At 39.1% G+C, this 17316-nt stretch overlaps 1 protein-coding gene across 3 annotated transcripts in view; it reads left to right on the top strand.

Annotated features, from left to right (window-relative positions):
• The first annotated feature begins 12532 nt into the window (after positions 1–12532).
• AMIGO2 (adhesion molecule with Ig like domain 2) overlaps positions 12533–17316 on the top strand; it is a 45893-nt gene continuing 41109 nt past the window's right edge. For all 3 annotated transcript variants that reach the window (XM_009680859.2, XM_009680858.2, XM_068934070.1), the window contains exon 1: positions 12533–12676. The gene's annotated coding sequence lies outside the window, so the exon portion shown is untranslated. The remainder of the gene's footprint in view (positions 12677–17316) is intronic.

The following is a 17316-nucleotide window of genomic DNA, read 5'->3' as shown; positions in this document are numbered from 1 at the left end:
AAACACAAAGAATGTAAAAGAAATGCGGCATCACTTTGAGAATCTACGTTTTGTATTCCCAATATTTCATGTTAGTTATGTTTAATTAGCTCAATTCAAGTTTCTTTTATGCTGTTTTAATATGCTTATTCAAGGATCCTTTGTTTAAAATTCTGATAAATGTTGCTCAGCAAAGGTCATATTTAGAAAAGTGCAGTTCCAGATTTGAACTAGCTTGAAACTGCTGTAAACTGTATGAGAGCAGACCTTGAATTCACATGATGTGCCATGACCTCAAAGCCATCTGTGTTATGGAGGATTTATTGCACGCGAAAGTATATAAAAGGCCTGCATTAGTGTTAGTCCAAGCTGATTCATTAAAGGTGGCTATTAAAAGCAGTGCCAGTTCCCAAACCAACAGCTCAAAACGGTTGCAAGTTCATCCTCAGCTATTGCTCCCTCTCTCAAGAGCCATACCCTAAGCCTAACTCGGGGGCAGTCGCTCCCCATAACCTGGGCTCCAAAAGTCCGTGGCCTGGCTCCATACCCCAGTATCAGTCATTTGCATCCAAACGGTGTAGTAGCTGACTGATCATGGCCCCTAGGTACAAATACTCTTGAACTGTGGAAGTGTTAAAAGGATTATTATGGCAGCTCCTCCAAGTCAGCCATTAGATGCAAGTGATCCCTTTATGCACCATTTCCAAGTACAGCAACTAAAACTTAAAGTAAGTTTAAATTAAATAACAGATCTTAGATTAAAAATTGATTAAACATTAGACTATTCCCATTCAGGAATATTTCACTGTGATTGTGGGTAACTATAAAAAATTCTAATAACATATGTCAAGCTTGCAAGTTGATTTGATTACATTTTCAATCTTAGTAGAATTACACTCCGTGCAGCATATTAACCAGACTAGGTAGAATTCCTGTAAGCATAAAAATTAATGTTGTAAACATACTGGGATGTGATCAGCTGAAATGCAATATTATCTCAAATATAAACTCTGTGTACTAGGCAGTACACTCGTGGGGCTCAAATATTGAATCAGGCACAGCAGTTCTAATCAAATCTAATATAGATAATATAATAGATCATAAATAGTCTGATGAACTGTAATGACTTCACATCGCAAGTGTTCAAAATACATCTAGCAGAATAGAGTGAAATTCACTGTACAGCCTCCTCTCTGCTGTCCTTTTTTCCAGCAGTCCTTTCCCTGTCATGGGGACATGATGAATCTGCAATATATGTTTAGGCTTTCTGTATATTCTACCACAAGGCTGAATAAATGTCCACCAGGTGACACGCAGCATTCTGGTCACGATAGTCATGGCTTTGGGGTACATGAAAGTGCAAAGATGGTTAGACAGCCTTTGAGAGTCTCCATCAATGGTCATGTGATCTTGCCAGGGCAAAATGTCGAGGATCACCACTTTATTTTTCTATACTGGAATGAAAATGTATTAAATCCATATTATCTTTGTTATTTACGTAGTTCTAAAAGTCAACATTAAATTTGAATAGATTATAGTCCCACCTAGGAATGGGACATTTCCGCTTTAGACAGAGATTGTGATACCCAAGGAACTAATTTAGAGTTGTCCCATAATCTCTACTTGCTAAATAGTCCCCAAGACACATTTGTGCTCCCAGCTGGCAAAAGAAACAAACAGACCCCCCACGTTAACTTGTAGCTGGGGTTCAGGTGAACAAACAGAGAAACATAAATGAATAGAGCCCATAAAGCTGGACTTGATTTCAAAGTCTTGAGAGAATTTGACTATCCAGAAAATGTACCAAATATAAAACACAGAAAATAAACCAAACAATTAGGAGCAGCGTCTGAAGTTGTAAACCTCCTAGACCAAAAGCTTTTTCCATTAGCCAACTCTCATGCTATAAGAATCAGTAAAGAACAAGCATGTATTCTGCAGCATGCGATCTGTAATAAGAAATCTTCCTATGAAAGTATGAAATATTCTTTAGATTTTGCTTTTTTATTTTTACTTTTACACTTTTACTCATCAAAAATGAAGATCTTAGTCAATCAGAGGTTTTTCAAGTTCACATCAAATTGAATAGCTTGGGTTTAAAAAATGACAAAAAATGCAATACAATCAAAAAAAATTATTGTTACCTTTTTAACTTTCAAAACTTACTTTTCAGAAGCTGTTAAAAAAATTGGCTGCACTTAAAAGCACAAAATTATATATTAAAGTGAAATGTTTTATTCAGGTCAAGTAAAATATAAACAACAATGTTATTCTTCCAGCAAAAACAAAAAAATTTATTGGCTATTCACTTTGCTCTGAATGGTAGACTAGCACTTTCATGAAGAAACAGATTGAAAAGCTTTAAAACTAAGGAAAACAAGTGCTCTTTGCAAGAGGCAAATCAACCCTGGAGTGAATCAGCTAGGGGAGCAAATGCATGACTTTGAAATATCTTCCAGACAGCCCCTGCCTGTCAGGTTCCTACAGAGGCCAGGTTGTTACCGAAAACTGTTTTCCTTGGCAGAAGCACGAAACACCACCTGTGCCCTCCGAGGATGGGGTCGATCTCAGCTGGATCCCAAAAGTGCCGTTTGCAATGGCCTGTGCCAGCAGTGACAAGCAAAACACTTCACTTTTTAAAATGGAACAACGTCCTTTCTTTCACCACAATTAGATCATTTTCAGATAAAATCAGGAAGACCTCTTGCAGCATGAAGTTCAATGCTCCCTGAACTGGGCCACGGACTTTCACCCTTACTCCTGTACTGCCTCCACTCATTTGTATTGAGAGCACGTTTTCTGAAAAGCAGCTTGATTTTAACATTTATCATTGGGTTTTTTTAAAAGCAAAACAAAACAAATCCTATTTGCCTGTAGGGTATAAATGCAGAGTCCCAGAGATGATTTTGTGGGTTGAAGTACAAATGCAAAGCTGATCTCTGAGAAAACAATATTTTGCCACAAACTGTCATGACCCACACCGCAGCAGGGACACCCCCCCAAAGGGACTGCTGCCCGTGGGTGACCCCCACCAGAGCAGAGGAAACGACTGAGATGACAGAAGGCAATAGTAAATAGCAAGGAGGAGAAGACAGAAGCCACGACGCGCTGACCCCAACCTCCTGCGCCCGTCGCTTCAGCGAGGACCTGGGAGGGCCTGAGCGTAACATGTGGTGTAAACATGGGGAGCTGAGACTAGGAAAGGTGGAGGAGAGGTATTGGACTGAAGTTGCGCCTGGGGAAAGCAGAGGAAAACTGTTTTTTGTAAGTGTTTTTTGTTTAATTTGTTATCCTCTTTGTTTCTCAACACCTGAATCATTGTTTAAAGTTTATCTTAATTGGCAATAAATTAAATTCAGTGAATTACCCACATCAAGACTGTTTTGCCCACAGCACATTTTCTACTGTATTTTATCATAACATGGTGATTTTTACACGCTATATTTTACACACTGTGTTGTACAATGCAGCGACAATCAATGCACAATTTTCAAGGACAATTGTGCCTTTGGAAGTCAGTTTGGTAATGAGTCAAGTAGGCAGAGTGGGGAAGATTAACCCTAAAACTAACACCTTAATTATTTTGCTACTCTGCAGCATTCTACTGATTTGCAGGAGCTTCAGCAGTGGAAAGCTCTTGGAAATATCTGACTGTTCTCTTATATAAGTCTGTCTTATATGTTTTATGTCTCAGTGTACATAATTTTCATATAGGCTTACACAAGCACATATGATGTTTTTGTATATGCATACTTGCACGCTCTTCTCCATACAATTCTCCCTTTACAGTTTAGCTCCCACGCAGGGCATCGCTGTATATAAAAATTCAGAGAGCTGGGCTGTAAAGAGTCTGACGGCAGGGATCACCATCTTCCCCTGCTGTAGGGTGAAAGCATCAGAGGAAGATTTTCTCTGTCTCTCTTTGCCTCTCTCTCTCCCCCCTCCTCCACTTCTCTCTCACCCTTTTTTTCCTCTCTCTCTCTCTCTCTCTCTCTCTTTCCCTCCCTCCTGATAGAAAAAAAAACAAAGCGAATAAATGAGATTCTGTCCCAATTCAGTCAAGGGAACTGTGGGCCCAGTTCAGTGTGCACAGAAGTCATGACCATCCCACAGCCTTCAGCGAGTGCAGGATCTGGCCCTGCCGGTCCATATAGGGGTGCGTGACAGAACTGGGTCCTTACCGCCAGTGCTCAGGGCACCCAAAGGAGATCCCAGACCCAGGGCAGGATTCACAGCCAGGCGTCCATCATACATCCGTTCAGAGGAACCAGTCTCAGCCTAGTCTAATTTTATATCAGTGAAACTGCGTCACACTGCTCCGGAGAGGACAGCATGTTCCTCGCGTTTTGCTTGAACAGGGATGATCGTAAATTATTTTGGGGCACGTTTTCCCTGGGGTAAGCATACACACCAGTAATGTGCAATGTACTTGAGAATATGTTTCTGCAGCTTGGCAAAATGAGCAGGAACACCAACTCACTCACCCATTATTGTATGTAAAACAGCTTTGTATTTGAAATTGCCAGGAGAAGTGACAGGATAGTACCCAACTGGGAAAAGTGGAAGCTGCTGAGATTAATCAAATGTTCCCATGGCAAAAGCTATTCTGCAGTACATGTCGGGTTTTAAAAGAAAAATCTTTTGTGTTGCTTTTTGTTTGTTACTGTACAATACATGGCTGCCCTCCCCTCTTCTTTCTGTTTGTGACAAGTGGACACTTTGAAGAATGAAAGCTAAAAGGTCTACTTTTCCTAAGACAAGTGCATTTAGTGTTTATAATGTCAGATTTAATTCTATATTGAACAATGCCAAAACTGGTGAAAAATACTTTTAATTTGTGGCTGAACAGAGAAAAAAAAAATCCAACGTTATAATTTTTAAACTGTACTTCAAGAAAAGAAAAAGCAAGAATCGTTTAGGTACTAATAGGTTAGGAAACAAAACAGAAGTCTCTCAAAAAGAGCAGTGTTGGTCAAATGATTACTGCCATGATAATACAGCCCTAGCTTATATTTGAGATTGTTTGTCCTGTAAAATTATACATAGCAATAACACATAGCTGAAAATGCTGCATTGTTCATGATCAGCTGAAACTCTGACCGTGAATTCAAAAAATACCTTCTCAAACAGTGGTAATACACCAAAGAGTGGCTTACCAGATCCATAAATTCATTTGGGAACAGCTGTAAAAATAGAATATTTAAGTTCCGGCTAGCTAAATCATCAAATAGTTGAAACTACGCCAAAAGTTCACTTTGCTCACAAATGTTTTGATTGAAATAGTGCCTACTGGTTGAAACAGAATCAAGATCCAAACATATAAGATACTATGCAGAAATTTTTGAAATCCTAATATTTAAAATGCTTGCTTGTGTTTTCCTTTAAAATACCCAACACCACAAAGAGAAAAGGTTAACAAGCTAAAATGTTAAGAGAATGAGTGCCAAGTGAATCAGACTGATTTTTTACAAGTTTTCTCCATTTTTCCCCCTTGAAAATGTTTATTTGATTCCTTCTACACAGAGGATGACGTGAGATCTTGTCAGCAGTTTTCTTGGAGTTAATTTCTGGAAATAGATGGCAGTTCCTGATAGACTTAAACTCAAAAAGTCTCTTAAAAAATAAAGCTTCAGCTTTCTAAAGGAAGCATGTAAAGGGTTATAAAGCTCTTTGGTCACAGGTATTCTCTCACACCTATCCCAGACGTTTGAAGTTGGAGGAGTCAGCCACACTTTCTTCCTCCCTTCCCAAAACATCATATGCAGTTTAACTTCCTTATCTGTAAACTCCTTCTGCATTTTAGGGCAGAATCAAGCACATTAGAATTCTGATTAGAGTCCTTATTAAGTGACCGTCTTATTATGTTTACTGAAGATCTGGGTTCAAAAGTTTGTGTGACTGAAAGCTTACTACATATTTTCCTGCAGCCTGCAGATTGCTGTGTTAATTTAAGAGTAATTAGCAGATTACTGGAAACTGAGCATGTATACAAGAGGTGACTGGAGTTCCAGTGTATTTGCCAAAATCTTTGGAAGTGCTAGTCTTTCTTGAATAAGATACAAACAGATTCTTAAGAAGCATTTTCTTCTTGTAGATGTTTATAATTTGTAGTGTGGCAGTGCCTAGAAATCCCAGTCAAGGACCAGGCTTTATAAATATAGCATTAAAAGTCAGTCCCTGCCCTAAAGATGTAGATATGTAATTTAAACTGTAAAGTAATAAAATGATGCCCATGCACTTTATAATAATTTTAAGAAATAAATCGATTCATTAAACAGTGAAAGATTAGCCACACTTCTTCTTACTCTTTTATTGCAAAGCACAATATCTCCCGCATGTCAGAAATCATTCTTGGCATTTTATAAGCTGAATAAGGTTTGTCTTTCTCCCATTAAATTTGATGGTAGTTTTGCCAGTTAACAGCAAAAGCAAGTCTTTTGTGAGTTTTAATTAGCTTAAACTGTCCAGTTGCCATCTAAAACAGACATTAAATCACCTAGATGTCTACAGTGTCATTCAATAACATTTGTGTTTAACAGATTTAGCATTAAAAGACTAGACATGTTTTCTACTGCTGCCCATTAAGTTTCCTTCAGCTTTACCTTAGTAAAATATTAGACTATAAATTAGAATATAAATATAAAATATTAGACTATATTTTGTGTGGTATTTTCCTGACCGCTGCCTGTTGTTTTTTACCATTTGCAGAACAACTTTGAGCGTGCAGTCTCAAGCTTGTGACATACTTGTGCGGGGGTAGAGACCTTGTCCATTTACATCCATTTCTTATCATATATAAATCTGAGGAAATCCTACAGACACCCTGTTTAGAGCTGTTTGCAACAGAAATGGTTCTCTTTAAGTGCTTGCCTGCTCAGATTCCATTAAGACACGTGGAAAAGAATAGAACAGCCTCAATTATCACAAAAATCTGCCAAAGTGTAGCTCTTGGGATCAGCTTAACCATATATCAAAGTATACATGACGTTTCCTCATTCTACCTTCTCTAAGTTCAGGTACATAACAGTTACTAACAATAAGAAAATTGTAAAACCTAAAATTGTTCCAAATATTCTCCCTTTCCAGCTATCACAAACGGGAAGGACTGATTTAAGACAGGATTTCTTCTATTTAAAATCCTGTTTAACTTTTCATATTTAACACAAAAAACAGCCTAAACAATGTACACCAATTATCACAAAACACATCATGCAAAGATGCAAAATAGTAAGATCAATCCAAGGAGATGGCTACAGTGAGTCTCCCAAAGGCCAGTCTGAAAAAAATATATGATGCAGTGTGGACTTGAACAAATAGGAAGAGCTGAAACTTAAAAGTGGGTAAAAAAAGATGAGACTATGTTGAGAGATAAAAGAGGGAGATGACAACTGCAGTAATAAGGTAGGAAAGAGAAATGGCACTGAGCATCCACTATATGCAACAGCAGAAAAGAAAGGTTAAAGCAGAGATGAGAAAATGAGTGTCCTGCTGCTTTGAAGTTAGTATTTCAGATCAGTGTTAAGGAGGCCTCATTCCAGCAGAACACTTAACCACATGCTTGGCTTGAAGGACATGAGCAGTTCCAGTGAAGTCAATCAGGTAATATCTCCAATGGGAAGTTTTCCAGGATTTGCCTATACCCAGCCACCACTGCATCAGCAGCAGTGAAAACCTTTACTTAAACAGCAAGCTGTTTGCTATAGCAATTTTACCTCGATGCAATGACCCCGGCTTAAAGCATAAAAGAGGAAAGTCAGTCACTATGTCTCTACTAGCAAACCGTCCAGAGCTCCAGCACTAGTCATACATCTGTTCACGTGCTGTCCAACAGCAGCAGTCCTGCATGTAGCCCTGGCCACGGCTCAGGGGCTATGCTTGAGGCAGGGGCTGCTCCCAGCAGGCAGAAAGGGCAAGGCAAAAGAAAGTTTACCTTACCATGAGCTGTGCCATGACGCTTGTCCTTGTGACCAAAGAGTATGCCTTATCCTCTGGTTTACTAATATAAATATCACCAAAGTGGTACAGTGCAGATATCCAAAATAACTCCAACTTGCTATCTATCTCAGCTACCAGTCTGCTTCTGTGCTACCTTCTGTAACTTAGTGAGGGAGTAAACTTTGGTACTGCAGAAAAAAGCTTCGTACAGATATACACTATGCACCAAGCTGATACTATGGGCTTTCACCATTTTGAAAAAGTAATTCTGCTTCTCCCGCATGGAACACACCTGAAATGAATTTGAACTGGCCCTTTGGCTCTCTAGAATACATAAAGGCCAATGACTGTGCATGCTTTAGTCCCTGTTTGCTTTTGCTTTTCAACTAACCAGTGTTTACAGTGCCTCTTACATTTCTTCAACTTAGAAACTAGGTGCAGCAATTCTATAACTGGCAAAAACAGAAACCTCAATGGCAACATAAGTGATGCTGTCTCTTACAGGGTTTATAAAGGCTTCTTTCAGTGTTTCACTGTCTTCTCCATCGAAACAATGACAATGATCCAAATGCAAGCCCGTTCCTGGCAGTCTCTTTGATAATTCAGTCCAACTCTTGTGCACAAAGAGTTCAATTTGAGCATCTGAAGTGATAGCAACAGCTTCAGAAAAGAAAGGTTATTATCCTTGTTTTAGCTAAGAGTCTTGGAGGAAGGCCAACGGTATCCTGGGGTGCATTAGGCAGAGTGTTGCCAGCAGGTGGAGGGAGGTGATCCTGCCCCTCTCCTCAGCCCTGGGGAGGCCTCAGCTGGAGTACTGTGTCCAGTTCTGGGCTCCCCAGTACAAGAGAGACATGGCACTACTGGAGAGAGCCCAGTGGAGGGCTACCAAGATGATGAGGGCACTGGAGCATCTCTCCTCTGAAGAAAGGCTGCGAGAGCTGGGCCTGTTCAGCCTGGAGTAGAGAAGACTGAGAGGGGATCTGATCAACGTGTACAAGTATCTGAAGGGGGAGTGTCAAGAGGATGAGGCCAGTCTCTTCTCCGTGGTGCCCAGCGACAGGACAAGAGGCAATGGGCAGAAACTGAACCACAGGAAATTCCATCTGAACCTGAGAAAAAACTTCTTCACTGTGAGGGTGACTGAGCATTGGAACAGGTTGCCCCAAGAGGTAGTGGAGTTTCCGTCCCTGGAGACATTCAAAACCTGTCTGGATGTGATCCTGGAAAATATGCTCTAGAGGTCCCTGCTTGAGCAGGGGGGTTGGACTAGATGATCTCCAGAGGTCCCTTCCAACCTAAACCATTCTGTGATTCTGTGATTCAGCACAGGCGCACTCACATAACATAAAGCAAGTAGATACGACTGTATTCCAAGAAGATCAAAAGCTGTCTGATTGTATCCATAGGGTGACAAGCCCTCACTGGCATGCTTTGCCTCTTAAGAAGATGGATTACTTTGGATTCAATAGTACTTTCACTGAAGCATAAAGCTTTTCAGTAAGAACTAACTTATAAAAAGATCTCATCGCGCACGCAGACATACCTTGTATCACTAGAGAGTCATGTTGCTTGATCATAAGGATCACACAATTGGCTCTGTTGGTTTTGGGGTCTGATGTTTCTTAGGAAACTCTGTAAGCAAATACAAGTGACAAATATCAATTATTTTCAGAAGAGGTTTTAACTGACTTGTGTTTCTTAAGTCCACCTTTGTAAGGGTAAGGGATTTTTTTTTATTAAACTCAATTCAAAGAAAACAATTTCAATTCTATTTAACTCTAGTATATTTTGAGACTCTTTCTTCCCTTGCGTTTCTATTTGATAGAGTGCAGTGTATTAGTTCCTTTTTGTCAGGTAGAATTTCATGAGGGTGTTTCCTTATTATCCTGTCATTTGGAAAACACATCATGATGAGACTTTTGAGTCAGGCAAAAGTAGTATTTGCACACACAGGCCCTGTGGGCTCTAGCAACCGATGTTGTCCCAGACAATATTCAGATGCATAACTAGAAGGAAGAGATTTACTAGGACTGGTGGAATGGAAGAGATACCGTAAGTGGATACAGGGCTTTTAGACAATACCAACAAAAAGCCCACATAGCAATTCTTAATGCACTTCTAAAGACTATTTAATACAAGGGCAAAAAAAAAAAACCTATTAAGACAACAACAACAAAGGGATTCAAACCTTCCTCAATGTTTTTCCCCCTCTAAATTCATGAAAGGTGCAGACTTTCACAAATTCTTTAAAAACTTGAAATATATTGTCTTTTTTTGGCAAAACTCTACTTTACAAAACTCTACTTTAAGTGGATGAAAAGTGTTTAGGAAGGATAAAGAAATCCGTTTTAGATATCACAAAACTGTGAGATTTTTCATCACTTTTTCTCACACTTCGCTAAACACGCACAGTTTTTCAGCCACATAATTATGTACCTCAGAGTCCAATAGCCTGGCCCTGACTTTCCCCTTTAAGTGTTCTCACCATGTTCATGTGGCACCAAGCCCAAGGGACCATATCCTGACTCTTATCAGATCTTATGTCAGCCTGAGCTCAGCGCTACTCTTATCCAGTCAGACGGTCTTTCACTCAAAGAGGCCGTAAACCTCCTGATGAGTATTAAGTGTCATTTTGCAAGTCTAAAAGGCAGAGGTCATTTTCACTGCACGTGGTCTTGGTGACTGCCATGTTTATGATAACCAACAACAGTGACACAGATCTGCTGTTCGCTTATAGAGCTGCTGGCACAATGTGCTGTATCTTGCTGCAGAGACCCTTTCCCTGCGTAAAGTCTTCTCACTCTGCCCAGGCTTCTCCCTGCAGCATCAGCTCTGCTTGATTTCTAAATGAACTCCCTTTCTTCTGACATATGACTTTCCCAAGAAATTGTCCAAGGAGATGAAAATAAACAGTAAAATATAATGATCAGTAAATTTATCACAGTGTAGGGTACCATCATCATCTTTTCCATTCTCATGGTAGTCAATATCAGGTTAGTCATTGCATTATACAGAAGCGGGGTCATGTGTGTTGTTGAGATCTAGTTGTGCTAATTCTGAAATCCTAGGCTACGGGGTACATTCTCGTAGGAGAACACTGATATTTTACTCCTACCTGTTATACCTTTCAGGTTGCATAATGGTACACACCTACTGCCTGGTCTCTCTGTTACTTATGGATTACAACTTAGTCCCCCAGCTAACAAGTAAGTCCATTCCTATCCAAGGCCTGCTGTGTTTACGCAGTGGCAAGGCAACTTTTAAAATTCCACGATTTTTGTCTGTTTATAATACAAACCTTTCAAGCTGGAATTTAGTTCTTTTTTGTTCTTTTTTTGTTGAAGAGGAGTGTATCCTGAATTCTTGCAAAGGCCTGAATAGCATTTAAGTCCCAATTATTTCCTTGCTTTATCCAGTATGTTTTGACTTCATTGCCTCTCAGTACCAGGTCAGCTGAGTCACTACTGATGTTGTGGTATTCCTAGTTATTCCTGCTTTATGTAGTCTTTTTTATGATTGTTTTCCAAAGAAGGATGGAGTGATTTCGGAGGCCATTTGATAAGCTCACAGATGACTGACTGACTTCAAAAAAACAGAAGACCTCAGCTGACTTTCCTACTTTAGGCTGAACTTACATGACTGTCAGTAGTCCCTGATCCCAGTGGCTGAGCAAGCTGCCTCACCGATCCATTCACTTTCTCCTAGCATGCTCATCTTCTGAAGTAAAACATACTAATTCGAGTCACCTCCACAGTGGTTTACACTATCGTATCGCATTTGCAGCCTTTTTGGAGCACGTGCAGATTCGCTTACCACAGCTCAGCTGACGCAGCCACTCTCTCAGCCACGTTACCCAGGCACTTGGATTCTGCGTGGATTCTAGTAAGAAATTGTGCTTTAAGTTACTGTAAATCATTATCCTTCTTATAAACACACAGCAGAAGCTACCCCGGGGTAAGATTTGATGGGCTCAGCCAAAGCACTACAAGAGTAGGTTTTCGCCTTGCGAAAATCTTCCATAACCACAGGGTAAAAGACCTAATTGTTTACAATGTGTGTCTCTCTCAACGAGAATCTGGCCTTTACGTGGCAGGGTTGAGACAATGCTACCATAGCTCCAGGTACCTACCCTATGAAGAGACTTTGGTCTCTCAGCAGATGGAGCAGCTCCAACAATCCTTCCCCTAAATTTATGTTTGGAAAGAAAAAAAAAGGAGAGAAATATTCATGAGACAAGATTTCTAACAAGTTTCTTTTTTTTTATTTTGCACTGTTTTAGTTCCCACACATGATCAGAGACTAACCAGCTCATGGTCCTAACTTTAGAGTGACATTAATTATTTCTTCCTTGTAAGTTTATTGTATAAGTCATTTTGAGAGTGATTATATTGTTTAAATATCTTCCTATCTGTTATAAACTCACATAAATATTTAGTTTAAACAAACATCTTCAAAGTGTCTCTTTACAACCAGTAACAGACCCTTCCCAGACAAACATAGTTGGATGTTTTGAAATTCAGGATGACCAGCTAATTTGAAGAAACAAAACAAAAAACGTGAACTGCACATTCCTACAAAATTATATTTTTGAGGCAGGATTTTCACCCTCTGAAATATGAGCTGTTTATGCTGCAATGACTGTGGTAAAATGTGCAGTCTTTGGTGGCTGGCTGCATGCTGAATGATGACCATTGCAAGAAGAGATTTTAATTTTCAGCCTGCTAGAACAGAAGACCCCTGAAGTGGGGATGAAGGACGAAAGGTAAGACTAATCTCACTCTGTTGTAGCTACCTACAGCTCATGTCTTCATCAGAGCTAGTTCTCAGCTATTATGTTAATACAGTTCCAGGCAATGGAGCCTGGGGAGTGACTCGTCCTGCTCTTAAGCGGGTGTTATATTTGATCAGATAGAGCTCACTTTAAATGCCGGTTGACTACACGTGAGAAGTGGTACATAGACCTGAGATATGATTCTTCTCCTTAAATCATTGACATTTTTATAACTGATTTGAGAAGAAGCATGATCAGTGTTGTTTCAGACATAGAAAAAGTTATTACTGCTATAAAAACTTATGTAATTGCGTCTCAAAAAGCAGCGTTTAAAGAAACGTTAGATAATTAAAATCTCAGTAAGATGTAAGATTATTTTACATTCACTGTATCAGTCTTTACCACACCAATGCTAAAAATCAGTCCTTTTAAACCTTTTAAGTGGGATACACTGAACAGGAACATTACTTTTTGCATATTAAATAGCTGCCAGAAATTATCACGCCTCATTCTTTGGCTTATTTTAGGTTTACATAAGAAATTTACTGGAGAAGCATGGCTGGATATAAATTTTTACCTCAGCAAAGTTTATAGAATTTCTCTGACAATTGCATAGCACGCTGATGCAGAAATAAAATGCCATGATTAAGCAGAATGACCTAGGACAAGTTACATAACAGATTTTTTTGCTAGAATAGCATATGCATCTGACAAATTTCTGTCTCTACAAATCAGTACTTGTTTGCAAAGCCATAGAGAAATAAAGTTAGTATGCAAACTAATGTACAAGGAAAAAAATTCTCAGGAAAAAATAAGATTTTTGTTACATAATTTCAATTGCTGGATAACAACTGCAGTTTAAAACTACAATAGAAGTCTTCGGACGGTATGAGTATCATCAGTCAGGAAATAACTGTGTATTGAGGAAAAATTAACATTGGCATATGATGCAATGATGCAAAAACAGTTTTTAAAGAGGTAAACATTTCAAGTCATTATGTTGCAATTTGTACTTGTAAACAACCAAGCGCTGTCTCACAACCATTACAGAATATTTGTCCCAAGAAAGAAGTGTTCTAGTACATGTGCAATTACTCACTGAATAGCAGTTAAGGCAACATTTGAATGTCTCGTTGTCTATCACCAATTGATTTTTAAAAGTTACGTGACTATACCTGCACTATTCAAGTTCTTACATTTCTTACACGTTCAAGTTCTTCTTTGAAACAGCAAAAATCCCAAATACCAGCAGAGCTACCAAACCAGTTGTGAATACTGGAAAGTCATGAATTATTGTATGTATCTGCCAGTTGCTGCAGACAAGCTCAGTTTACTTCTACGAGGTATATTTTCTTTACTGCCACAGATGATTACCTTTAGATTTATCAGCTTTATATTTATTATACGGCACTTTGTGAAATCCAGAGCTTCTTCATTCACTGCAGTCTTTCTTAATATCTGTTCATATCTGCAAACAAGAAGGATAGAGAGAACTTTTATTTTGGTGCGGAGAACGGCTAATTCACCACGAGCAGAACAAGAACTACAGTACTCAGGAGCGGTCAGAGAAGCTGTCCTCAAAGACTGCATACCTCAGAAGTGTGACCAGCCGTGTCAGGGCACACAGGACTCTGTCCCAAGCAGTTCCTTTTGTCGGCTTTCAAAGCAAGCTGTGAGGATGTCTGGCTAAAGCTAATCGCTTAGAATAGTTTTGTTCCAAGGATGTGGTAGATACATTATGTACTGTCAGCACTGAGCCCTTGCTCACGAACTAGTTGCTACATAAGCAAAACGCTCCAAATTGAAAGGTCAGCAGTTATGGAACCAGGCAGGGCAAAGGGGAAGCAGGGCAGTTAGGGTGAGAAATAGAAATCACAAACATTTTCAGTCAGACCTCATTAGCAATATGTGTTAATTCTCCTTGTCCTTTGCATAAGCAGGACAGCATCGTTACTGCTAATTTTCTGCTACTTGCTAATATTTAAATCCCAATAAAATAGAATTTTGCATAGGACTTGCCTCACCACGTTAATCAACACCCAGGCTGGTGGGTTTTAGGGTCTAGACAAGGCATCATAGATTTAAAGTTTAGGATTTAAACAATGTCAAGAGACAGAAAGTTGAAGTTTGACTAAGGGCTTTTATTTAGGGTTTAGCATCCAAGGAGAATGCTCCCAGAGTTGACAGTACCTGGCTGAATCATTTCTACCCAACAAACTTTTATCTGACTAGCTCTTTCTCCTGAGCAAACACCAGACTGGCCCTAGCCTGAGTTAGCGCTGCTGCAAACCTGCCTTGACTTGTGTCACCCACCATGACCTCTAGGGCTACTCCAGGTGCTGCACTCCCTTCCAGGTCCCCCAGGGAGACCTCCTGCATCCTCAGTGGCACCCAGAGGTCGTCTGCCCAGCGTTGCTTCCCTTGCCCTGTGCTCTCCAGAAATGTCAGTCTCCAAAAGCAGGCGCGTACACATCTTCACAATAAATCTCAGTGTTAAGCCAGTCCCCCCGCCCTTTTGGGGTCCAAAGAAAGAGGGATGGCCAATGACACCGGGGCTACATCAGAGCTCTAAGTAAAAAAAAATCTGCCTTTATTTTCTTTGTCCCACAAGCTTTTATTAAGTTCCTTACAGTGCTGAAAAAACAGTAAAATCAGGATCTATCAAATGGAATTTGTAAATATACGTAGTTATAATACTACGAAAGACTAAAAGTTACCCTGCTCAACTAGAATATGTCGGATAATAGGAGTATGTCATGGTTATTTAGCTAAAATATACTTTGATAATTAATTTTGATATTAGAAAGGCATCCCAAAATATTAATTTTTTGTGAGTTTTTTAATGCCTACTATTACATGCTGTTAAAGTGAATGGGGCAAATGGTAGCATACGCCTTTCTGCACGTGCACAATACTAATATCCAGGATTTAGCATATATATCTGATTTCTTCGAAAATATATTTTTGTTTCTAATAATTGCAAGCTCTTTTATTGTATGGTTTTAGCTTTCCTGAATTGCAATCAGGGCAAGATATGACTGCGTATCTGCTCTTTCAGGTTTGTTTTGCTTTTAATGTTATTATTTAGTAATTCAGCTGAGATGGCTTGAAATTAAATTTTACTAAAATTACATTAAAGTGGAGCAACAATCACTAGACACTATGAAAAAAAGAGCTATGCTTGTTGGCCAATTATAGAAGCCTACTGAGACTGAGAGCAACTAAACAGATTTCTGGCATAAATGTCTCTGCTGACTTTAAGTGGGAGCCGTGATTTTACCTTGTTAGTGTACGCTGTATGATGGTGCAGTGGGGAGCAAAGTAGGGAATCACAAGCTTTATAACGCAGGTGACATCAAAACAGAAACATTGTCTAAGGACCCTTTTTTCTCCTGATCATGATAGCCACATCATCAGTTCCCTTAACAGAAACTAAGTTCCATCCCTTTAACAGTGACCGTATTTGTTTACACACAAAGTAAGCATCAAATAATTCCTTTAAAAGCAAATCACACCCTCCACCCTATTTTTAATAATGTCCACAGCAAGAAGAAATGCTTTCCTTAGTGGTCAGCCCTATCTGAGTGTACGTTTATGGGAGGCTGATCTGGATGCAAGTCCTATTTTTCTTGCCTTTCTAACAGCATGCTGGTTCTAGCCGGCAAATGTACATTTCTTCCTTTTTAATTTCTTCATAGTTTTCTTTTTAAAGCATCATTTAAACATGGAATAGTGTGAAGTAATTGCCATAAAAGTGCAACTTATTACTGCATAGCTGAAATCGGATGTTCCTTCTCTATTTCTACTATGATGAACAATTCTCCATGACTCCTTGAGGTTTGTTATAGTGATGCTAGACTGCACTGGGCAAGTACTGACAGATTTTAAGTTCTTTTCCTGCAATTAAAGGAATAGAAACAAAGTGAATGAATGCCACATGATCCCATGAGCTCTCTAGAGAGCATCCCACAAAATGTTCTGCAGACGACTGGTGGCCCACAGAGCACAATTTGGGAGCTGCGGGAAGAGAGGTGTTTTTGCAATAAGCCTGCTTTGCTTGCAAGCAAGTAAAATGTGCATTTCAAAGCACATTTCGCTACCACATATTTTACATTCTGCACAAAACTCACATAGGCAATTTTTAATTAAAGTTTCAGCACTTAAGAACACTTGTCAAATCATTATAATTCACGTGTTGTTCACATTCTACCAACACATAGAAGCACTTCATGCCATCTTAGAAGTAATACCCAGGCCATCAAAAAAACAACAATGCTATTGTTTCCCAAATCAGAACACTCTGAACTGAAAAAGTACAATGGATTTTTTTAGCATGAATACTGATTTAAATATTACTAGACATGATTATCTTTAAACTGTCTTCCATTTCTTATTTTTAATTTCCTTTCTTATTTACAAATCAGCTTTTATATTACGAGAATTCATAATCTAATTTCCTTGTTTATAAAAGTATATACAAAATAAAATTGAACATAGATTGATGTATTTATCCCTACAAAATCAATCAAGGATAGAATATGTTATGCACCTTCTGGTTATGGATTTGAACAGTCTGCGAATTATGTGACACCTTATGCAGAATAGAAAAAAAGAGTCTTTAGACAGTAAGT

This window comes from Struthio camelus, chromosome 1 (assembly GCF_040807025.1).
Source record: "Struthio camelus isolate bStrCam1 chromosome 1, bStrCam1.hap1, whole genome shotgun sequence".
Classification (NCBI taxonomy): domain Eukaryota; kingdom Metazoa; phylum Chordata; class Aves; order Struthioniformes; family Struthionidae; genus Struthio; species Struthio camelus.
The sequence above is the reverse complement of the archived record's forward strand: the minus strand, read 5'-3'. Positions and strand labels throughout refer to the sequence as shown.